Source organism: Camelus ferus, chromosome 20, assembly GCF_009834535.1.
Source record: "Camelus ferus isolate YT-003-E chromosome 20, BCGSAC_Cfer_1.0, whole genome shotgun sequence".
Lineage (NCBI taxonomy): Eukaryota > Metazoa > Chordata > Mammalia > Artiodactyla > Camelidae > Camelus > Camelus ferus.
In genome coordinates this window covers 31,145,564-31,156,498 of record NC_045715.1, presented here as the reverse complement: position 1 = coordinate 31,156,498, position 10,935 = coordinate 31,145,564, and the positions used below count along the sequence as shown (strand labels likewise).

Sequence of the window (10,935 nt, the reverse complement as noted above, 5' to 3'; positions counted from 1 at the left end):
TTGAATATAGCTCCCTGTGCTATACAGTAGGACCTTGTTGTTTATCTATTTTATATATAGTGGTTAGTATCTGCTAATCCAAAACTCTCAATTTATCCCTCCCCATCCCATTTCTCCCCTGGTAGCTATAAGTTTGTTTTCTATGTCTATGAGTCTCTCTGTTTTGTAAATAAGTTCATTTGTGTCCTTTTTTTATTTTAGATTTCACTTTTTTATGGATGAGTATATTCCAGTGTGTGTGTGTGTGTGTGTGTGTGTGTGTGTGTGTGTGTATCTCACAGCTTCTTTATCCAGTCTGTTGGTGGACATTTAGGTTGCTTCCAGGTCTTGGCTACTGTAAATAGTGTGCAAAACCATTTTAGGCCTCTCTTTGATTCAAATGCATCGATATAAATAAAACATGACATATAATCAAAGTTTTTAAAAAGTGTTTTCTTAGAAAAAGAAGAGCAGTTCCCTGCTTAACAGAAGGCCTGCTTGCCTTCTAGGAGGTGGCATGACTATAGTTTTGAAAGGCAGCACCTTTCTTCCTTTGGTTCCACCATGAAAAATTAATCTGAGGATTTATTCCAATCAGTATTGGGCTTTTAGTGTTCTTAGGGTTTTCTTAAGCATTTCCAGGTGGAGTTTAAAAGTATTCTTGTATCTGGAAAAGACAGAGGAGATCTTACTTGCAAACTAAGATAGCCTTTGGTTTGATGCCTAAATGAAGAGTTCAGATGATCTCATGGACTATGTTCTCCTAGGGACCCCCATGTCTTAGTGGGATGGATCTTACAACTAAGGGGGATGAATTTTAAAACTGGAATTCAAAAGAAGGGGACATTTTTTTTAGAAAAGGAGGCTGGGTAACACAAGTCAAGGAGCTAAACAGCGATGTTAACATTCATAGACATGCTATGGAAAGGTTGCTGGAAAACACATGTGTGAGGAGAGGGGATGAGGACAGGAGGGAGGGTGTGCTGTGGTCGGAGGAGGCTGTGGTCAGCTGCAGGGCATGGACAACACCACCAAGATGGAGGTAATGGGACATGCCAAGATCAGAGCATCTGGCAAATGCTAGAATTTGGAGGATTATTCTGTGGCCTTGTGGGCCAGGCAGGAAACTGGTCTCACGAGGGTTGGGAAGTTCTTAAAAAGGAGTAGGGAGGCAGTTATTGCTGTGATGGAAAACCTTCTTTTGATCCCCAAGTGAAAGAAAAGAGGGAAATGCCTCAAGTAGGTCAAATGGTTAATTTGGGGGTTTTATTTATTTTTAGCCAGTGGTACGGATTCCTAGATCCTTTTTAAATTGTAGGGGACCTGGTGTAACTTTAAAAAAAATTAAAAGTTGGCCCGGCTTGAAATAATTTTTTGAGAACTTTACTATCCATTTGAATCCAAAGAATGACAGAGGAGACAGACAGTATAGTCCCAAGTCTGTTGCAAACGTGTGCCTTCTGACTAAGACAAGTACAGATCTCAAGAAATCCCCTTTCTTAACTCAATACAAAACAGCCTTCTTGTGGTTTCAGCTTCTTCCCAAAATAACATTCGAACCACCCACATCAGAGGGCGAAAGCAAGAGGTGCAGGGAGGGGGATATTAGCAGAAGGCATGGGATCAGCTTGGAGATATTTGGGTACCCTTGTGAGCACTTGGTGGCTTGTTAAGCTTCACTTTAAGCACTAGTTGGCTTAATACTTGGTTCTCTCCCTATTTGCAGATGAATTCTAAACCATACGGAACCAACTGTTGACTAAGAAAATGACACAAAGGATCTAAGACATCAAAAGGATGACCTTGTTTGAAAGATAAGGCAAGCAAGAAGGTTGATGTGTTGCTCAATACAGAAAGGCTAAAGCACAGCCAGTTCCTGGGGCAGCTCTGGGTCCACACCTAGGATGCTTCAGTGGAAAGTCCCAGGTATCTTTTCGTTCAGCAGAAGTCAAGTGACATCTCCACCTGGTTTTAAAAATAAATAAAAGGCAATGCCATTGAGATAAATCAGTTTTCCTGCACAGAAAGCTCTCAGAATTGTACTAAAGAAATCAGGGCAACAGATGAACATTAAATTGGACATGAATATAATAAGAGTATATGTACAAGATTGGCTTACCTAGAAGAAAAGTGTCAAGGGAGCATAGTCCTGACAAGGTGACCAACCATTCTAGTTTGCCTGGGACTGAAGTGACTCCCAGGATATGGAACTTTCAGTGCTAAAACTGGGAGAGATCTAAATAAACCAGAACGGTTGGTCACCCTGGTCCACAATGAGTGAGGTTAGTGACAATTCAAGAGTCAAAAGTGATTTTTTTTTTTTGTTGGGGGGGGAGGCAGGCACAGACTAATTGCAGAGTCAGAGAGAGGTGCAGGGGCTGGTTTCAGAGCTGTATGCTTGAAGGAAGATATAATGAGAGCAGAGCTCTCAGACTCCTGCTTTGCTTTTGTTCTATCTGGAAGGAAGAATGATCTTCAGGCCAAGAAGAATAAAAGTGAAATTGGTTAAGGGTCTACCAAAGCTCAAGATGTAGATGTAGAGCTAATAAGAGTTGATCCAGTTTCTTGAAATGAAATCAAGAATGCCAGCCCAGAAACTGTGAACTTGAGAGACATGGCGACAGAAACTGCCGAACTCCCCTGGACAGTATTTAAAGAAGCATTCTCAAACTTGATTGTGTTTGATGTCCTCCTGGGAAGCTTGTTACAGATGTAGGTTCCAGGGCCCCATCTTCAGAGAGTCTTATCTGATGGGTCTCAAAGGCAAGGGTCTACCATCTCAATAAACAAAGCAAGTCATTTCCTTGAAGGTGGTCCTTCAATGGCCCTCTCTTTGAGAAACTCTTTTAAAGAACTTTGGTGAACAACCAGTTGGTTCATTGGTGCACAGACGATTGGTCAACACCAACACCTGGTGAATAAATAAACAAACAAACAAAAAGAAAAGATTAGAGATTTAAAAAATAAGTATATGGATATGTATATGTGTGGATGCACATATACATACATGTTTCATTTTCAAATAAGAAATTTCTAACATGGATTTCACAAAATACAGCCTAATGAGCCTCTTGCCAGGTCCTGTCAGATGCAGACGACACCTCTCAGGGAGGACAGCTGGTGGTGGCAGAGGCCACGCTTGGTCCTCTGATGTTCAGACTCTACAGAGACCTTAGAGTTGAGCACTCTTTGGAACTATCTGTTTAGACTCCGTGCCTTCACCCAAAGGAATGAGCTTCAAGGTAAAAATGGAAGACACCCTGGCCAGCCAAAGCTTAATATATATCCCTTGGGTGTATTTTTGTCATCAGCGGGCTAGACAGTTGCAGGTATGCAAATCAGAGTCCTGGAAACCACACCACTGAAAATGCCTGGGCTGGAACACCCACCCCCCACCAAGCCACCCAGACAGCCTATATTCTAATAATGGCGTTTCCTTCCTATCTGGTTACTAATTCTCTGAGATGCAAACAGAGAAGAAATGAGAGAAAAAAAAAAATGACCTACCAACTAGCTCTATGGAAAAATTCCTCCTACTAAATGAAAAAAAATCAAACAGAGAAAGGCAAATACTGTATGATATCTCTTATAGGCAGAACCTAAAAAAATACAACAAACTAGTGAATATGAATATAGCAAAAAAGACGCAGACTCACAGATACGGAGAACAACCTAGTGGTTACCAGCGGGGAGAGACAAGTGGGGAAGGGCAAGATAGAGGTAGGGGATTAAGAGGCACAAATTATTATGTATAAAATAAGCTACAAGGATATATTGTACAACACGGGGAATATAGTCAATATTTCACAATAACTATAAATGGTGTATAACTTTTGAAAATTATGAATCACTATTTATTACACTTCTAACTTACACTGTACATCAACTATACTTCAATTAAAAAAAAGAACAATTCCTCCCAGATTCAAATTTGTATCTCTTCTCAACTTTGGTTTCTGAAATAATAGCTAAAATGGACATCACGCTTTATTCCTTAACAAAGTCCTTCATGCATATTATTTCATTTCATTCTCCCACCAGCCCCGTGAAGCAGGCAGGACAGAGAGTTTAATGACACCTGGGTCCTCCAGACTGAGACGGGGCAGAGCTCAAATAATCAGAGCTGGGACTCACCTCAGTCTCCTGTCTGCAAATCTGAGATCATAGCCCTTTGAAACGGACAATTGTCTCCTTAAATCCTTCGGGGGAAAGGGAGGGTGGTGCAGATCACTTAATGAATTAATCCCTCCATTGAAGAGAGTTGCGGCTGGGCTCCTGATCACTGCTATATTTGTGTTTGCTTTTTCTTAAAATTAACATCATTATATTCCTGAGTGGCGGATGCCAACACATATCTGCAGGGAATTACGATTCTGGGCTGGAAGGAAGCTCCCTCTTGGACGCTTTGCAAGACCCATCAAAGAACCTGATGGAAATTGAGCCTGTCATTAATGAGACAGGGCAATTTGGCGCAGAGAAAACAATCTTCTAAAATGACTGTGTCAGCAGCCTCATCGGACTCCCCACTGAAACAGAGCAGGGACCAGTTCCCAGAGGTCAGGGGCCACGTGGTTACACATTTATATGCCCCCTGGTACCAAGTACAGTGTTGCAGGCAGAGGGGGTGCCCCAGGAATGTCTATGGGCTGAATGATTCAGGATGGCGACAGGCTTTGTGAGCTAGAGAGAGGTGCAGAGAACAGAGCCAAGGAATAATAAACTAAGGTCTGAGGATTTTTATCCCAGCTCCAGCCTTGTATGAGCATTTTCTTCTTTCTTATGGGTAAAGAACTTCAGTGATGAATCGGACGAGCTAAGCATCGTGTTTCTCAATAATCTGCACAAAAATCTGCCAGAGGTGGGTAGGCAACTGAAGCAATGAAACCAATTTTACAACAGAGGGCAAGCAGTCCACATTCAAAACTGAGAATCGCAGCTAGGAGGAGAAAAAGCGGTTTAGCTCACTTCCCTTTGTAAAACGATCTCACTGCCTCTAACACGAGGTTGACTGTATGTGTAAGGGTTAAATGCATTACCAGCTGGCAAATGACCTTCTGGAGAGAGAAGGAGGAAGCCAGAGAGGCCAACGCTTCAGAAGTAACTTATTTAATAAAAATCATCCCCCCCTCGCATTTCTGACACCACCGGCAGTCCCACCCTCCTGCCTCGGGTCACCAGACGTGGCTCCGCAAAGTCAGAGGAAATTATCGAAATCGATCATGGCTGGGTTTTCTGAACTGGTTATTACGCGCTGCTTTTTATCTTCCAAACAGTCCCTACGTTTAATTGCTTCGTTGTAATGGATTAACCTCTGAGGTCCACAGTAGCATTTATATTGTGTTCAAAGGGAAAGTTGCCGGTCCTGAGCCCGTTTGCGGGATGTGCTTCATCAAGCCAAAGCATCCCTGCTTGGTTCTGGGTAACTCTGACCATGGCTTGTCTGCGGAGGTCACTCAGAAGGCCAGGCAAGGAGAAACCCCCACAAAAGACTGTTTTTTGACCTGCAGGAATCAATGCACACCCTCCAAGCTGATTTCCAGATGAAAGAGGAGTGGGCAATGACCATGGGGACAGTCAGTCTGTAAACAGATATTAAAAGCACTGGTTTTAGGGGTGGGTTAGACCTGGGTCTTACTCTCCTGCCTCATTCATCTCTCTTCCTCTTCTGGATCTCTCCCATCAGCAAGCAAATAGGCTCTGCTGACTCCCATCTACTAAAAAGCACCTCTCTTGGCCACTGAATCTTGGCTATTCATTAAAAATAAAATTCTTAAAAGTATTACCTAGACTCCCCTCCCACTCTGCTCAAACCTCTTAGTCATCAAAAACCTTCATGGAGTCAGATGCTAGAGACACTTTTTGGGTTCATCTGTATCATCTTTGTAGTGGTATTTGATGCAGGGAATGGTCCCCCTTCTGAAAACATTGCTTTCTCCTGGATCATGAAACCCACCCTCCCCTGGTTTTTCTCCCACCTCTCTGGCCATCCCTTCTCACTGCCCTTCACTGGCTCCACTCCTCCTACTCATCTCTCAATGTCAGGTTTTCCACCTCGGTCCTCTTCTCATTTCTCTCTACCCTCCTTCCCTAGACTTTCTCATCTGTCCCTGTGGCTTTAAATACCATCTATACACTGATGACTCTGAAACATACATCTCTAGCTTCTGACTTCTGTCTGAACTTCAGACTAGCATATGCATAGTTTATCCAGCCCAAATTCAAATTCTTCAGTTTTCACCATCTCAATACATGAGCCTTAGCCCCTCTTACCTTCAACCTACTGACCAGCCTTGTTGATCCTCCCTCGAAAGTATATCTCAGATAAAACCACTTCTCTTCATCTCTGTTGGCATAACCTGGCTCAGGCTACAAGCCTCCCTCTCACACTAGCCCGAGAGGCTCCTGACACTCGTTGAGGCTTCTATCCGGGGTCCCTTTCCACCCCCTTGTCACACAGTAGCCAGTGACCCCCAACCAGGCTTACACTCTTCCTGTCTGCCTCCTCCTCCAACCTCCCCTGCTTGCTTCCCATTCCTTAAACTCACCAAGCCTTTGCCCTTGCTCCTCCCTCTGCCTGAAATACTCTTTCTTCCAATATTCCTATGATCCTCTTCCTCTTCTTAGCTTAGAGAGACCTTCCTGGCCCTCCTAATCTAAAACACACCAGAGAGACTGAAGTTTGCTCTCCAGCTCCCCACTTCCTAGCAGTCAGGGAAAACAAGAAAGGGCTGAGAGAAGGAGGCAGGAGGGTGAGCAACGTGGAACACTGACAAGGCACTGGGTTCGCATTTGTGGCTCTGACCCTACCCACCTTGTGGGTCCTGCCACCATGTCATGGCCGGCAGAAAGACACTAGATAGATGGAAGGCTGTTGGCAAGAGGAGAATTATGATAGAACGGCCTTTAGACTTTCCAGCCAACGTGTGAGATGCTGAATAGAGCTAACCACAGATACCAGTGCTATTCAAGCTGAGATGTGAAGGATGCTGGAGGTGTTAGCCAGAGGAAGAACAGGCAGAGGGACCACGGTACAGAAAGCCCCTCAGGCAGACTCGCCGTAGACATCTAAGGGCTTGGCAGAGGGCCAGCTGGCTCCAGCAGAGCGGGGGTGGGGCGGGGGTGGGGGGTGGACATGCGTGTAGGGGTGGGCAGCCGCCTACCAAGCAGACCCTTGCAGACCACATTAAGGACTTCGAGTTTCTCTTAAGTTCACGGAAAGCCATCAAAGGGTTTTAAGCAGGGGAGTGACATGGTCTAATTCACATTATTAAAGGTCATTCCGGCTGCAATGGGGAGATTGTGGCAGCAAGAGCAAGAAGGCCAGTCCAGAGACAAGTGCAGTCGTTCAGGAAGAAAGGATGGCCCCTTGGACCAGGGGTGTGGAGAGAAACTGATGGGCTTGAGAAACATTTCTGAGGTTTAATTGAGACTGCCTGGTGGAAGAGAGGGTAGGAATTGAAGATAACTCCCAAGTTTCTTACATGGGAACTTGAGTGGAAAGTAATATCCTCCCCTGAGATGGAGAAGACTGGAAAGGAACACAATCTGAAAGAGAAGCCTAAGAGTTCCTTTCTGGACATGCTAAGTTTGGGATGCCTGATGTCTAGAGGAAGAGTCAAGCAGGCACTTGGATGAGGGGTTGGATGCAGAAAAGAGGTCAGGGTATTTCCGAGTCTGTGGTAGGTGCCTTGAGATTGGGATTCATCCATATAAATGGTACTTAAAATCATGAGACTGAAGAAGATGGTCTAGGGAAACAATACACCATGATGAAAGGACCAGGATAAAAGTGTGAGGAACACGAGCATTTTGAGGTCGAATGAAAGACCTAAGTCCAACAAAAGAGACTAAGCAGGAATAACCAGAGTGGAATCCAGGCATCCTAGGAAACAGCCAAGAGAAGAGAGTTTGAGAAGCAGGGAGTGATCAATTACATCAAACACAGCAGAGATGGCCGGGAAAGGCATGCCCTTTGGCTTCTGCACTGCTGAGGCCATTTGTGGCTATAGCAAGAGCAGGTTTGGGTGGTGTCAGGAGAACACTGACTGAGGTGGGCGGATGAGGAAGTGCAGGCAGACTTATGTAGGCAACGCTTTCAAGAAGCTTGGCTACAATGGTAAACAGACAGGGTGGAAGCTGATGAGGGTCATGGGATCCAGGGAGGGTTTTAGTTTCCTTTTGTTTGGAGAGCCATGTGCACAAGTGAAGCGCTAACAGAATGATCCAGACAAAAAGAAAAAAGGTTGACGATACAGGAGGAAAATGAGATTATTAGAAGGTTAGTGTCTCTGAGACCCTGGGGAACATAATGCAAGCCCCATAAGTTTAAATTTAAATTTCTTAGTAACCACATCAGAAAAAGTCAGAAGAAAGAAGTAACACTAATTTCAATAATGTATTTCATTTTGTATGACATATTCAAAATATTATCATTTCAACATGCCATCGATATAAGCAATCATTAAGATATTTCACATTCCTTTTTCATATTAAATATTTGACACTTACAGCCCATTTCAGTTCAGACTAGATGCATTTCAAGCACTTAATAGCCACTTGTGGCTGGCGGCTACCATATTGGACATCTCAGGTCTAGAACACAGTAGAAGGACTGGCCTCTGACGGAGTGAAGATAAGAAAGAAAGAGAAAGAAAGAAAAAAAGGAAGAAGGAAGGAAAGAAAGGAAGAAAGGAAGAAAGGAAGAAAGGAAGAAAGGAAGAAAGAAGAAAGAAAGAAAGAAAGAAAGAAAGAAAGAAGGAAGGAAGAAGGAATGAAGGAAGAAAGGACGAAAGAAGAGATAAAGAAGAACTAGAAAGAAAGAAAGACGCAAGACCACTACCGCACTCCCCATCCCAAAAAAAAGAAAGACAGACTAAAGAAGAACACCTACTCCAAAATCCCAGGATAGCATGGAGGACTTTCCTTAGAGGAAGAGAGGAAGGGAGAAAGAAACCATGGATGCAGGAGAGTTTGAAGGTTTGGTGGTGTATGGATGAGAAGAATGAAAGGAAAGAGCACTGAGTACAACCACCAGTATATTACTTCACCTTTCCATTAATATACTTCTTTTTCCTTGAAATTCCGTTTTACTTCCACTTGACTCTGAAGTCACTGGGCTTCTTGAGTCATTGGAGGTAAGTAGTTTTTACATCAGAACACCTCTGTCATAGCCAAAACAAATCTCTTTTTGAACAAGAGAAGCACTTTTTAACACAATCTCTTCTCCTATGTTTGGAGAGACAGAGCATCATTCGGTGCTAAAGCAAGTGTGAGTTGTGTGTCCTCAGCCCGGTCCTGCCACGAATCTTCATCATGCCAGGCAGTTCAACTTCCTAGGGATGCTCTGAGCGATAAGAATGAGACAGAAAAAGAAAACTACAAAATTGAAATGCCCACAGACACCATCAGTAATAATAACAACACCACCAGTGACAGAGATCCATGGAGAGCCAACCACATCCTCCTGGTGTTGGCAGCTGGTGACCCCTCCAACCTATTTTTTAGTCATAGAAGCATCAGCAAAACCCCAAGTGTGACTCTGCCTAAGCCTTTTCCTCCGTTCTCTTCAAACCCACATGGACTTTGAGGGAAATCTAATCCACATGTTTCTGATTCATTTACACTTAACTCATCAAAATGTTGTTTTCTAACAGCTATTTGATGGCCAAGAAGCCTTTCTTAAAGCTCCTTTCTTAGAAATAGGATGTTGTGGTTTGCCAAGAGGAAAAAGGCTGAGCCCCCAAAGGTTTATATTCGACCTGAAACTAAGAAATGGTGAAGTTTGGGCCACATTTGGCCCGATGCTTTCTCATTATTCCGAACAACCTTTCTCCCCTAGGTGATTTTTCAGCTCTCAGTTCAGTGTCAGACGGAGTGAAAATGCTTGGGTTAGGCAGGGTTGCTGGTCCCGGATGGCCTTTGAGACAAGTTGGACTAGAAACTAGGATGCGTTCAGAAAGGATGTTTTTTCTGCCAGCTCATTTTCCCTCCCTTGAAATTCCCTTTACCTCCACGGTTTACAGTAAGCCTCTCGTCAGCTAAAGGGCAGCTCCTTGAGTCACCCCAGGGTGCTTTCCGTGTTCACACACTGCTCCCCTACGAGGGTCTAGCTACTCGTGGTGCTTGGAACCACCGCTTCGTTCTTTGTTTCTCCTTCTCAATGAAAGCTCTGTGTCAAAGTTTCAAGAAAACAAAAATCCCGGAGCATGAAGAATTTCATGGCCCTGCAAAGAAACAGAAGAAATGTTAGATCAGATTTAGGCTGATACACTCACCAACTCCCTTTAACTTAAGACTTTAATTAAAATGACCCCTATAAGGGGGATTAAAAATAAACACTCATTCATGGTTTCACTCTGGAATCCCATAAAATGTACATGAACACACAACTTCTGGTTTATTGTAGCCTCCCGAGACACCCTCCCCAGATGGATTCGATTCCTGCCATTTGGAATTAAGACAAATCTTTCGCAGCCCTCACAGGGGTAGACACTCTGATCTTCCTCCATGTTTGTTTCTCTTTGGGCAGCTTCCAGACATGGGCCATTGGACACATGGTACCCGAGCAAGATGAGTTTATGAATTCTCTCTGGTGAAGGGGCAAACTGTGTAGTCTGGCAGCAGTAACTAGGACACAATAAATGTCCAAAAATACATGTGTTGAATTAATCTGTATCAACAAAACTCAGTGGGTCTACAGACTTGGTGGACTAGAGAAGGGGGACTGTATTCATACTTTGCAAAGCAAAAGAAGAAACTGACAAAGGAGGGAGGCAATGAAGAGGAGAAATACAGAGAGAAGCTATCTAGTAAATTCATTTTGCAGACAACTCCAACCAATGGCTTGTCTCCTGGTGAGCAATGAATGACCATTTCTACAGAGCCTTACCAAGGTGACAATGGATAAGAGAGAATAACCCGGACTTTGTGAAATAACACAGATAGGACTATTTTGTT

At 43.7% G+C, this 10,935-nt stretch overlaps 2 long non-coding RNA genes across 5 annotated transcripts in view; one reads left to right on the top strand and one right to left on the bottom strand.

Moving 5' to 3' along the window:
* Nucleotides 1-274: 274 nt before the first annotated feature.
* LOC116658294 overlaps nt 275-10,935 on the bottom strand; it is a 25,305-nt gene continuing 14,644 nt past the window's right edge. For all 4 annotated transcript variants that reach the window (XR_004313620.1, XR_004313622.1, XR_004313621.1 and 1 more), the window contains 2 exons: nt 9,987-10,202; nt 275-2,890 (listed from right to left, as the gene is read on the bottom strand). This is a non-coding gene — a long non-coding RNA (uncharacterized LOC116658294). The remainder of the gene's footprint in view (nt 2,891-9,986; nt 10,203-10,935) is intronic.
* The window catches only part of LOC116658295, a 25,113-nt gene continuing 17,489 nt past the window's right edge, over nt 3,312-10,935 (top strand). The window contains exon 1 of the long non-coding RNA XR_004313623.1: nt 3,312-3,678. This is a non-coding gene — a long non-coding RNA (uncharacterized LOC116658295). The remainder of the gene's footprint in view (nt 3,679-10,935) is intronic.